Genomic DNA, 14,537 nt, shown 5'->3' with positions numbered 1-14,537 from the left:
ATGAAGACCAAGGGAAGTACAGTGGCCAGTGAGGGAGAAAAAAAACCCTATGAAGAGAAAAATCAAATGTATTATAAACAGAGTACCCAATTCTTCTTGAAGTCCTTTGGTTAAATCTCCCATGCTTCCTCAATGTATAAGTCTGTTAAACATATACATTGCTTGATGTAAGGAGTTTTATGTAGAATATAAAAAACTAACAGACCTTTCTGGGTCAATACAGGGCAAAAGAGAGACAACATGAAGGGTACAAAATAATCCATAAGCTAAAACAGCAGAAATTCAGAACCAGATGTGCCCATGCAAACATAAATACCCCTTCACATACAACCCTGTAAAACAGGGAAAAAGAAGGAATCAAGGCGGTCTGCTCTGCTAGGATTGACTGAGAACCTGGAGAGGCTGCCCAATATAAGTTAAGGGTAAGTGACTGACCCCAAGTGGTCCATATTCTCACTACAGAATCTTACAGCCTAGCCAAAGGAAAGTCCCTAGAGCATTGTAGACCCCAGACTAACACAGAGAGGAAGCTCCCCGGAGACTGTACAAAGGCATTGCTCTAAGAGTGAGCTCAGCTGGGTCTCACATCTCCCCCAAGTCCTAAGCAGCTACAAGGCAGCATATTGACAGCCGAGCCCCGACAAGCCTGCAACCTGCCCAGGAGCTCAACAACCCCTGTATCTCCACATCTCTGAAGACCCATTCCCCTCCCAGCCATACCTGTCTGTGGCTGGTTGCTGCCTCCAAGGCTGAAGCACAAGACATTGGCAAAAAGCTCCATTGCCCCCAGCAGTACAGCTGGGGGTGCTCCTCTACCAAAAGTAGACCTGGGAGAAGATGAAGTTCTGATCATTTCTCTGGGTTTAGCATCCAGCCACACCTACCCAAGGGCCACCTCTATCCCACTGGATAGAATTAGACACGTGACTGATTTGAACCAATCACTGGCAAAGGAAAGGTTAGTATCCTTAGATAGTTAGGCCCATTCTTGCGGGTAGTGTCAGCTTTCTATGAGACATACGACTATATGAGGAAAGGATAGTTTCCATTAGGATAGAATGGATATGGAGAAAATTGAACTGGCGTAGTAACTAACAGTGTCCATCTCAATGTCTTAATGATAATTGCCTGGCTCAAGCCAAATATTTCATCACTGAATTCCCAGCACATTGAATTGTGCCTGGAGCACAGTGGGTATACAATAAATATGTTTTGAGTTAATGAATGGTTTTGAATGTTCTCAGCCAGAAGACATTCAGCATTTAGCATTAGTATATAGAGTATATTATATAAGTAAACTGTTAAAAAAAAAAAAAAAAAAAAACAGCAGGAAACCATGTAGCCAAGAGTTTTGGAACACTGCTGATTCTGTGCAACGTATTCTGTTAAGTAAAGGCCATTCATTAAATGTGTAACTACATATAATTGAACCTTATATCTTTTTAAGATGCTTCAATTAAATTAATTCCCAGATTTAAAACATGTGCCAGTTAGCGTATTGATACTTACAGTCTTCTTCAGTATAGATGAAGTAAACACTCCCAATGGCCTAAAATTTTACTTTCACTACTCTCTTTAGCTTAACATGCTACATTTATATTTAATTATAAATACCCCAGAAGAGGCAGTGCTCTCATCTGTTATCTTCCTTAATATCATTATAGGTGAAGATTAATAGCATGACAATTGTTCAAGGATTCAGTTGTCCTGTTCCCTAGATGAGACAAAGTGAAATCCATCCAGAATCCTCCCCCTGTGTCTCAGGGAGGCATAATTTTCTGGCATATCTCATAGCTGCTCTCTTCTTCCTATTGCTCTGTAGCCTATCTACTCCCAGTCAACATGATGGCAGACCCTGGCTGAGAGCTAAAAGGTAGTCCAGAGAATCTAGATGCTACCAATGACTCCTGAGCTGCTGCTTTTACCAGTGTTCCTCTCATATTCAGGTTGACAACTCCATCTACTGAACTACTCCATTGAGCAGATTGAGGGAACCGGGCAGTTGCTGTGAGAAGCACAATCAAACACTAGAATCTCAGGTCTGGAGCCATCACTTCTAAATATAAATCCATGGCATGTCTCCAAGCTTTGCATTCTGCAGCTGTAAATAACAGGTACATACAGCAAAACATCCTGGAGATACAAATATAGTCATATCACTTTTAGTAGCTTTATTAGTAGTAAAAATTACCCAAGCTGAGTATTCTTATTCCCATAAATTATCCAAGAAACTCAAGGGATTTGGAGACCCATAAGAAGGGGCTTTCTTACCCTGGAGTAGGAAAAATGGCATCTGATCTGCCAATAGTTCTGCTATCATTTCCCTGTTGGATCTGGTTCTTTACCAAAGTTGCTGTGGATCTGCTTCTGTGATATTTCACTGCTCCAGATCCCAGAACAGTGGCAGTGATTCTTTGAGAAAGGTGAGTCCCAGTCCTTTAGAGCCAGGCACAGCCAACAATGCCCCAAAGTTGGACTTTCTGCCAGTTATAGATCCAGTGACCTACACTTGCCGTTCTCTACGACAACCACTTTCCAGGGCACTATCTGTTCCCAGGAACACAATCACTCTCAGTTTTTTGTCCTCCTCCTCTTACACCCAGAACCATCCACCACTTTCTTTCCAGACTAGGTAACCAGGCCACATTTCCATTGATGGAAAAAAAAAAAAGTCTGATTACAGCCTCTTCCTTCTGAATATGGTGGGTGGGGGGAGTTTTCTACTCTTCTAGGAGTAGCCACCCCAGGACTTGAGAAGGACAAATCCCACCATTCTAAGAAAAGCTAGCTTCAGTGGCCCTAAACACAATTAACCTTCTGAGGGATATTCTTAAGAGAACATCCCTTAGAAGGTTAAATGTGTTTAGGGCCACTGAAGCTAGCATTTCAGGTGATTTTAAGGTGACCACACCTATCCTTCTGAATGAAGGGGAATTTCCCTTCTGTGATTCCAAGACAATTTTCTTAAAACCCAGAGAAAAGGAAAAAAAAAAAATCTCTAATGGAGCACACTACTGCATGTCCATCTTTGGTACTGAAAGGATCAAATATGATAATGTGCAAGTATTTAACTAACCACAGCACACTATACTAACATTAGTTGTAGTCATAAAGGTTGGTGAAACAGTCTAGCATACTGGAAAGAACATAAACCACAGGATAAAGCAGACTAGGAAAGTACTCCAGCTCTGCCACTTACTATCTGTGCAACTTCTGTGCATGTTACTTATCCTCTCTGAGCATTCATTTGTAAAGCACATTCATTTGTGAAACATGTAAGAACATATAACATTCTATATAATACTATATTAATAACATGTTATTAGAGTTGTGATAACAATCAAGATAATGTAAGTGAAATATCTGTATTAGCCCTAGGCACAGAGTAGTAAGTTCTCAATACATTGTAGCTCTCATTGCCATATTTGTAGCTCTTAGTCCATTTCTACTGCAGTGAAAACAATACCTTAGACTGAGTAAATAAATAGAAATAAATAAATAATAAATACTTATTTATCACATAATAATAGAAATAATTTATTAATATTAGAAATAAATAATAGAAACTTATTTATCACAGTTCTGGAGTCTGAGAAGTTCAAGATCAAGGAACCAACAGATTCCACATCTAGTGAGGGTTTATGCCTTCTTGCTGCATCCTCACATGGTGGAAGGGGCGAAAGGGACAAACAGCTCCCTCACACCTGTTTTATAAGGCCATTACTTCCATTCATGAGGGGTCTGCCTTCATGATTCAATCACCTCCCAAAGGCCCCACCTCTTAATACTATCATATTGGTGATTAAGTTTCAACATGAGTTTTGGAGGACACAAACATTGAAACTGTAGCAAGCTTTAAACTATAACTAATGCTTATTGAATACAAGGTATAAGGAAACACACTTATATGTATTAGGTCATTTAATATTTATCTGTGTCACAGTTATTATAATGCCCATTTTTAGATAAGGCAGTTAAGGCCTAAATACAGTGGTATGTTGTGAGAATTATACAACTAGAAGGCAACTGTATTAGTCAGGATTCTCTAGAGAGACAGAACTAGTAGGAAAGATTGTAAATAAAGGGGAGTGTATTAAGGAGTACTGACTCACATGATCACAAGATGAGGTCCTACAGTAGGCCATCTGTAAGCTGAGGAGCAAGGAAGCCAGTCCAAGTCCCAGAGCTAAAGAACTTGGAGTCTGATGTTCGAAGGCAGGAAGCATCCAGCACAGGAGAAAAATGGAAGCCAGACTAAACCAGTCTAGTCTTTCCATACGCTTCTGCCTGCTTTTATTCTGGCCACACTGGCAGCTGATTAGCTGGTGCCCACCCAGATTGAGGTTGAGTCTGCCTTTCCCAGTCCACTGACTCAAATATTAATCTGCTTTGGCAACAACCTCACAGACCCAGGAGCAATACATTGCATCCTTCAATCCATTCAAGTTGACACTCAATATTAACCATCACAGCAACCAAGGAATCATTTGTATACAACTCTGTATGCTAGCTACGTAACAAAGCCCCTATACTCAGTGACTTACAACAGCATTTATTTGCATGTTCAGGCATCTGCAGGCCAATTGTGATTTATCTGATCTAGGCTATTCTAGGCTGGGTGGCTTTGCTTCAGGTGGCAGATTGCAGATCTGCCTCACATGTATTACTCTAAATCTCAAGTTACCCAGGGCATGGCTTTCCTGTGGTACATAACCAATGCTCACAGGAACAGGCCCAAACACCCAAGCATATTTCAAGCTGCTGCTCCCAATACTTCAGCTAACATCCCCAAGTAGGCCACAAGTAGGTGTGGAAAGGAAGCATATGACTCTAAAGTGAAATGAGAGAAAAATATTTGTGGAACAATAATTTAAATTGTCACACCTTGTCTCACCAACTGCAAAATCTGAGCTCTTATTTATTGTCTCACAGGGCTTCTCTACTGTTCTAGGAGAGTACCTCTTTAACCCCAAATTCATTATTAAACCTCTTTTTCACTATTAATCTGCATAGGATTGTAGGTTATTCCTCTTGCTTATTGTCTATAGGTCACCTGGCTTAGATCTTCCAAACAGCTGAAAGAGCCCAGCTGGAGGGTAAATGTAAAGTTGATAGCCCATCATTCCATGCTCATCTCAAAGGCCAGGCTTTGCAGCCCCAATAAGCAACCTGCTGGGTCTACAAATGTGCCACGCTTCGCTCTGTTAAAATTTTATTGGGCACAGTATGGTAACTCAAGTAATAGTGAGAATGACACTAGCAAGTGTCACCAGAATTGCAACCAATTATTTTTTCCTGAAAATCTTTTTAAATCACAAGCTGACCAAGCTCATCAGGAGCCATGTCCCTCCACAGGGCATATTTAGTCTATCCCTGCCTTCCCCATTAGTTTCCATTGCCAGGGTCCCACAACTCTGTCACCAGCTATAAGCCTCTCTCTTCTTCCAACAGCAATGCAGCCTCTTCCCAAAGGAGCTAATTGAAAACACAAATCAGGCTGTTTGGCAGGATTCTGTGCTGTTGGTAGATTTTTTTAATTTGTTTTTTTCCCCATGAATCAAAAATTTGCTGACTTTATTCTTTCTTCTTCCTCACAGTGGTCCTAATTTAGAAAGCATAGACACAGAAACAAGTCCCAAAACCAGCCTGAATTACCACCTTAAAAAATGTATGAGGATGGATTCAAAGCCAACCAGCACCTGCCCTGAAAAAGCTGTAGGCACCTGGCCTTTCAAGGTGTCCTGGACCCCACCTGTCCCACTGGACCTGCCATTTCTGGCCCAGACTTGGAACTTCTCTGGCTAACAATAGCCAAAAGTCAAAGGAAGACTAATTGTATCCATAATCAGTTGGCTTGCCAATCTATGACCTTCAGAAAATAAAAAGTCTATCATATACAATGTCCAATCTTGGAAAGCTGAATGATTGGGAATTGTCACACTGCTATTTACATTCTTTTTCCAATCTTTTTAAGTTAAAGTCCAGATGGGCATGAATGATGATCTTTATTACATATTTTTCAAGGTTAAAGAGATCCATGTCATTAGAAAAGAGAAGATAAACATACTTCAGAGGTTTTCCCCAAAAGAAATTTTCCATCTGGTCTCTTAGGTTTGGATTATGAAGATTATCAATGGAAGGACAGTCATCTGAATGGATGGAGGTATACTTGTTGAAGCACTGCAGGATCTCCTATCCCCAATCTCTGCAATTTTTGTCCCAACTGAACTGGTACAGATATAACAGGCTTTCCCTTGTTTCTGGGCATAGCAGACTGAGATTGTCTTCAAGTCAGACTCCCTGTATCCCTATGGCTATCTTTGAGGTTAACATTGAAATAAAACTTTTAGGCTCAGCCCAGTCTTAAAGTGACAATACCACTGGTAACACATCTTCCTAAAAGCTTTAATTTCACCTGGTTATTGGGCCATCCATAGGGTACACACAAGCCAGAGTCTCAGGCAAAAAACACACTAAGCAATCTATCTTGGTTCCAAATTTGCTATTGATAGCTTCCCCCATGAAAGTCAATTTGTTGGGCTCAGACTGCTGAAGCAAGTGCTTTTTTATTCCTTCTATGTCTTCAACATAGTCTTCTAACAACTGATTTTTTTTTTCTTCTTACTGGGATCTACTGCTTTCACAGATACTCACAGTAACTATCAGTTCTGAATCCAAGAATGAAGACATCCATAGGAGTAAAGAAGCCACTGGTAGTACAAATGAATATGGGCACTAGCCTAGCATTCTTCCCAGGCAGAAAATGTACAAATACACATGCATTATCACTTCCATCACTGCCTTTTGAAATTTATCTCCAGTGAGACAAGAAAGCTCTCTGAACTCCAATGGAATGGTTGTCACTTCTGACACCACACCGACAACTGACATTTGATTAGACCTCACCTGTGACAAAGTTTACATGTATGGGATCTTGGAAGAAGTTCTGAATACAGGCATTAGCCAAATTCCATTATCTTTAGCTTTCTCCAAAACGAAGCTATCTCGGAAGTCTATCCAATATATGGAGAGTGGTCTCAAAGAGATTTATCTCCACGTTTTTCTGAAACTTTAAATTGACACCTATTACTTGGCTCCTTCAGATTTTTTTGTAGACCCATAATCTACCTGGTGTCCAGGACATCAATCAAGTTAAGCCAAGACCATATACCTCATTGAATGATTTGGATACTGGTTTAGACTCATGATGACCCCAAGCAAACTTCCTATATCCTACTGGCTTGAGCTTATCATAGCCTCAAGCAGCTTCCTGTATCATTTCTTTGGGGCAGTTTCACTATGCACTGGCTGCCAATTTGAGTGAGTCCTGGGAGACAGAACATACTTACAGGCAACATGTTACATGAAGCAGATTTATTACTTATAGATAAGCAGCAAGAAACAAAAGAAGTGGCCGGGCACGGTGTCTCAAGCCTGTAATCCCAGCACTTTGGGAGGCCGAGACGGGTGGATCACGAGGTCAGGAGATCAAGACCATCCTGGCTAACACGGTGAAACCCCGTCTCTACTAAAAAATACAAAAAAAAACCTAGCCGGGCGACGTGGAGGGCGCCTGTAGTCCCAGCTACTCAGGAGGCTGAGGCAGGAGAATGGCGTAAACCCGAGAGGCTGAGCTTGCAGTGAGCTGAGATCCAGCCACTGCGCTCCAGCCTGGGCGGCAGAGCGAGACTCCGTCTCAAAAAAAAAAAAAAAAGAAACAAAAGAAACTTAAAATCTATGTGACCAGGTCCCCATGGCTCAAGAAAGCTGCTCAGGGCAGGTGGAGTCTCAACTGCACGTGCCCCACTTGCAACATAGCCAAGGCACCTGGAAAAACAGCCCACCCTGGTTAGATATCTCAGGACCAAAAGGACTCACTGGGCAAAGTTCTGAAGGATATCCTGCTTCCACGGGGAGGAAGAACAAAGCTAGGGCTTACCCAGGCAGTTTCTCCCTAACTTAAGATGATACATTCCCTAGGAGGGACAGGAACAAGGCCCAGGCTTTTTTCGGCAGTTCCTCCCTATCTCAGCTTTCTAGGATTACTTTCAAAAACTACAGGCAAAAAAAAGGCAGGAGAACTGGGTCCATCCAAGGCCACAAAGACAATTATCCTACACTTTCCACGCGATGGAAGGCATTTATCACAGGTTTCTGGCACTCATTCAGAGGAGTTTATTCTTTCTACATTTTGGCTTCCACTGATGCCAACTTGCTAGGGCCTTTGCTTTTCTGGAGAGGCTTCTGCTAGTCCTCAATTACTGCTCCCGCCAGCTAAGAACCTTTCTCAAAATACTATCTTCCTTGTGACCTTGTCTCCATTTTTCCTCGTCCTTCTTGCTAACATCCTACATTCCATACTTTAGGAAGCAGAAACGCTCTGGAGGGATCTGAGCTAAAATCTCAGGGAAATCTTTCAAGCAATCATCTGTTTTATGGGGAGCCTTGAAGCAGGAGGACTTTGGGGCTTCAGTCTAGAGATTTCTGATTCCATTTTCTGCTCTTCTGATAATGTGCCAGTAAGAGCTTTCCCATGGTCTTTTATATCGACGTAGGAAAAGAGTTCATACCCAGTCAGAAAGACTAAGAGGAAAGGAATTCCATTTTAATGAAACCACGACGGTAACTTCCATTTCCTTCTATATAACCACAGCCTCCGCCCTCCAATATAAACACAGCCTCCACCTTCTGCTGCTGTAAGAATCACTGACCTGAAAATCAGGAGGTGACAGGCAAGGGTCCATGGCAGTGGCGCTGGGGACAGAAGAAGTTCTGCTTCCGGCTTCGCGGCTGCAGCTCCAGAGGCGCCTCTCGCAACCCACCCTGACTGCAGCACTGAGTCTGCGCCTTGCATTTCCGCTTGGCCAATTCTTAAACGGGAGCGAATAGCCATCGGGCTGTCGAAGACCTGTGGTTTAATAGCACTGGTTGGCACTTGCTGTTTCGAGACTATTTTCACAATGGACTAATGAAAAATAGCATTTCATAGGGAGCCAGAGGGCCTTCCTTCGCACATTGATGTCTGAAGAAAGCCCCCCAGGAGCTTTCCTGCAGTGGTTCTCAAACTTCAGAGTGCCTGAGAATCCCCTGAAAGGTTATTAAAACACAGGCCACTCGTCCCCACTCCCAGAAATTCAGAATTAGTAGATCTAGGGTAGAGAGAAGACTTTGCTTTTCCAGCAAGTTTCACCAGCATCAGGTGATGCTGATGCTGATGTTGCTGGGTCCACAGACCACTCTTTAAGAACCACTGCTCCGATGCCAGGCAGTTCAGGGGGCCACAGGTTTGAGGAGCCCAAAGATAGCAAGACATGGGACCATCTTTTAACTCCTTCAACCAAAACAAGAACTCTTTCTGTGTTTTACAAAAACCTGCATGAGATTTCATTTGGCTACGGTTCCTGAAGTAAAAATGATTCGACAACCACTTCTCTAGGTGGTGTCAACACTTGGGATTGTGCAAACTAAAGACAGAGAAGGAGTAACTTACCTCAAGAAAATCAGAGGCAAGAAAACATTCATTAACTCAGCAAAAGTTGAAGGGTTAAGAAAAGCTAAAAGGTTATGCATGTTGCTGAGGTGGAAAAACCAGAGGCCTACTCTGGGACTCACATCTGTGTAATAAGATAAACATGCCAACAATAGGTTAGTGAGGTAATGGATATGTGAATCAGTTTTATATAATCTTTCTACAATGATCAAAACCCCATATTGCACCCTATAAATGCATATAATTATTATTTGTCAGTTAAATAAATAAATAACAAATGAGTACAACTAATGTTACATAGTTGCTGTGACAGAGACCTCTTTATGAAAAACAGAAATAGTTAGCTTGTGGCTCACATACTATCCTTCCACTATCTATTCCAGAAAAGGTTTTACTAATTGATCATAATATTCCTCCCCAGAGGTCCCAGATGTGACCTCAGAATCCTTCTTAACACATTACTGTAACACTGAGCCACAACTGATTAAAGGTAGCATTCAAATTGAAATTTGTGTGCTATCTTTGAGCCAAGTTCTGGTGAGAATATTTTGCAATTCCATCTGTATAAGTTTAGGAAATAATTCATAAAGAAGATGGTACTTGACAGAATCTTGAAAGCTAAATACATGATACATAGGTGTCAAGGAGAGTGAAGAAGGGAAGAGGTGGTGATGGAGTATGCCAGCAGATGTAAAGAATAAAATTCATTACAAAGATTAACAAGTGAATGGTAAGTTGACCAGCAATTGTAGACCATGGCTTCATAGATGTTTTATGTGAAAGAAAAGAGAGTTTATTAAAGGTACCTAGAAGTGTGTGCAGGGAGGGTCAAAGGACAATTTTTTAAAATCTGACTAGATTATGTTTCTGGGTTGTGGAGAAGGATGTAGAGAGAAAGGGTGGAAAAAAATAGGCAAGAAAAGAGAATGTAATGAACAAGCCCTCAGAGGAAACCCAAGGCCAGTATTCTCTCCCAGCTTTGCTTTCAGGTTGTCTGATCCCCACTCCTAGTAGGGTGGCTGTGGTGATGCATAGCCTGGTGTCTAGTGCACAGGCACAGAGGGGAAATGCCAAACATCAAGTCAGAGGGAGACCAAGCTTGAACCACAGAAGCATACTAAGAAGAGCTTAGGGTGGGAAGGCCAGAGGACTAGGGAAGTCAAGAATGAAAAGCTTCTTCTCTGAGATAGCAAAAAGGCAGTGGTCTGGAGGAATTCCAGAAGGAAAAAAGAAAAGAAAAGAAAAGAAAAGATCACATGTCCATTGGGACTCTGCCCTCAACAAAGGTTTCGATGGGGAAACCAACAACATTTTAAAGATGGATGAAACAGACAGAAGTATAGTAAACAGGCTGTGTTTTAAGATCATAACTAATTCTCTCTTTTTTTTTTTTGTAACTTTGCAGTACTTTATTAATGATAGGAGGTTTGAATACTCTTAATCTTCGTTTTCAAATTTCCATGCCCATTCCCAAGAATTTAGACTTCCACATGAACTTAAGGAAGTTCCTTGAACCTCCACCACCACCTTACATTTAAAATGGGTTTTGAGTATGACACACCTAAAGAATAAATTCAATAGGTAAATATTAACATCTTTTTTTAACTTTTAATTTTAACTTTCATTTAGCTTTTTAAACTTTTATTTTAAAATCGGGGGTACATGTTCAGATTTGCTACAAAGGTATATTGTAAAATGCATATAGAGAAGAGCATTTTATAATGAGAGTCATTTATGACAAATCCAGCCAATATCATACTGAATGTGCAAAAGCTGGAAGCATTCCTCTTGAAAACCAGCACAAGACAAGGATACCGTATCTCACCACTTCTATTCAACATAGTATTGGAAGTTCTGGCCAGGGCAGTCAGGAAAGAGACAGAAATAAAGGGTATTCAAATAGGAAGAGAGGATGTCAAATTGTCTCTATTTGCAGATGACATGATCCTATTCTAGAAACCCCATCATCTCAGCCCAAAAGCTTCTTAAGCTGACAAGCAAATTCATCAGAGTCTCAGGATACAAAAGTCAATGTACAAAAATCACAAGCATTTCTATACACCAACAACAGACAAGTGGAGAGCCAAATCATGAGTGAACTCCCATTTACAATTGCTACAAAGACAATAAAATACCTAGGAATAGAGCTAACAGGGGAAGTGAAGGACTCTTCAAGGAGAACTACAAACCACTGCTCAAGGAAATCAATCAGACAGGACATAGGCAAATGGAAAAACATTCCGTACTCTTGGACAGGAAGAAGCAATATTGTGAAAATAGCCACACTGCCCAAAGTAATTTATGGATTCAGTGCTATTCCTATTAAGCTACCATTGACATTCTTCACAGAATTAGAAAAGAAATTATTTTAAAATTCATATGGAACCAAAAAGCAGCTTGAATAGCCAAGGCAATCCTAAGCAAAAAGAACAAAGCTGGAGGCATAATGCTACCCAACTTCAAACTATACTATAAGGCTACAGTAACCAAAACAGCATGATACTGGTACAAAAACAGATGCATAGACCAATGGAACAGAATACAGAATTCAGAAATAAAACTGCACATCTACAACCATCTGATCTTCAATAAACCTGACAAAAACAAGCAAAGGGGAAATTACTTCCTATTTAATAAATGGTGCTAGGAGAACTGGCTAGCCATATGCAGAAAATTGAAACTGGGCCCTTTCCTTATACTTCATATAAATATTAACTCAAGATGGATTGAAAGATGTAAATGTAAAGCCCAAAACTACAAAAACCCTAAAAGAAAATCTACACAATACCATAGGCATGCCTATTCAGGATATAGGTACAGGCAAAGATTTCATGACAAAAACGTCAAAAGCAATGCCAAAATTGACAAATGGGATCTAATTAAACTAAAGAGCTTCTGCACAGCAAAAGAAACTATCTTCAGAGTAAACAGACAACCTACAGAATGGAAGAAAATTTTTGCAATCTATTCATCTCACAAAGGTCTTAATATCCAGAGTCTACAATGAACTTAAACAAATTTACAAGAAAAAAACAAACAAGCCAATTAAGAAGTGGGCAAAGGACATGAACAGACACTTCTCAAAAGAAGACATTTATGCAGCCAACAAACATGTGAAAAAAAGCTCAACATCACTGATCATTAGAGAAATGCAAATCAAAACCACAATGAGATACCATCCTACACCAGTCAGAATGGCAATTATTACAAAGTCAAGAAACAACAGTTGCTGGCGAGACTCCAGGGAAATAGGAATGCTTTTACACTGTTGATGGGAATGTAAATTAGTTCAACCATTGTGGAAGACAGTGTGGTGATTCCTCAACAACCTAGAACCAGAAATACCATTTGACCCAGCAATCCCATTACTGGATATATACCCAAAGGAACATGACCAATTCTTAAGAAAATCTTTTACCCAATCATTGATGAAAAAGTGCTGTAATTTTTTTCTATAGTGAGAAAGAATAAGCAAAATGTTCCAGGCAGTGTGCTAAATGCTTTAAATACATCATATCCCTTAATTTAATCCTTGTAATGCCTATGAGATATTTTCATCTTACACATGAAAAAACTTAAGTTGATAGAAGTTAAAGGACTTCACAAGCTTGTGTGTGACAGAGTTGGCTTTTTAACCCAAACCTGGTAGCTTCCAGGGTTCAGGCTTCTATCAACTCTACCCTATGTACTCTTTTGAAGAACATCTCTGACCCCACAAAAACACTTGCCTACTTTTCACTGAACAGGCTTTTTAAATTTTTTCTAATCATCCTTCAAGGCCCATTTGCTTCTCTCTGGGAAGCCTTCACCTACATCCTTGGGCTCAGTTAGTGGTACCCTGCTCTGCCTTCCTCTATGATCCCATAAAGCTTTGTACTTATCTCTCCCAGAGCTCTCACTATGTTTAGTAATAGCCACCTGTGAGTTTGTCTGTACTATTGGGTTGAAGCCAAGCACAGAAGAAAGGATGTGGATGGACTTTGAAGTTAAGGAGAACTAGTTCAAATTTCAGTTCTTCCTCTTGTTAGTTGTATAAACATGGGCAAATTACTTAACTTCTACCTCATTTGTAAAATCAAGATAATGGCAACAATGATTGTGAATATTTTAATGAAATAAGATTATGTTAAGTTCTAAAACATGGTGATGTTAATTAGATGGTAGAAATTATTATGACTTTTTATAATTATGAAGTGAATGAATTGCAATTTTATCTTGATTCACCCCATTGGTTCTATATTTCTGAAAACTTAAGATGGCAACATTTGTTTACAACATAAATTTCAAGGAAATTATTTAAACACCTCGTTTAAGAAAAACAAGTTTTTCATACATATATGCTTATAAACAATTAAGGTATTTATGTAAATATCCTTATAGTCATCAAAATGGATCCCGAAAGATCTCAGCTTCCCAATAGCTGGTTTAATTTGAATTACTATAAGACTTCAAAAATAATAAAAGTACAATTCCTTTAAATGGCTGACTGTCACGCAAGTCCGAGTGAAGAGACCACCAAACAGGCATTGTGTGAGCAATAAAGCTTTTTAATCACCTGAGTGCAGGCAGACTGAGTCTGAAAAAGGAGTCAGCAAAGGGAGATAGGGGTGAGGCAGTTTTATAGGATTTGGGTAGGTAGTGGAAAATTACAGTCAAAGGGGGTTGTTCTCTGGCAGGCAGGGGCAGGGGTCACAAGGTGCTTGGTTGGGGAGCTTCTGAGACTCATTGACCAGGAGAAGGAATTTCACAAGGTAATGTCATCAGTTAAGGCAGGAACCGGCCATTTTCACTTCTTTTGTGGTTCTTCAGTTGCCTCAGGCCATCCGGATGTACATGTGCAGGTTTGGGCTCAGAGACCTCACACTGACATGATTTTACTAAATTAGATTCCAACCTCTTTCTTCCAATTAATCTCAATGAGTCAAGTTTTATTGTGTTTACATTTCAGGTACAAGGGTAAAGTAAATAAGTCAAAAATCTCAAATACAAATGTATCAGACAGCCTTAGCAAAAGGCTTTTGCAGATTAATTGGAGGACAAGAGGGCT

Source organism: Theropithecus gelada, chromosome 14 (assembly GCF_003255815.1).
Source record: "Theropithecus gelada isolate Dixy chromosome 14, Tgel_1.0, whole genome shotgun sequence".
Classification (NCBI taxonomy): Eukaryota; Metazoa; Chordata; class Mammalia; order Primates; family Cercopithecidae; genus Theropithecus; species Theropithecus gelada.
The sequence above is the reverse complement of the archived record's forward strand: the minus strand, read 5'-3'. Positions refer to the sequence as shown.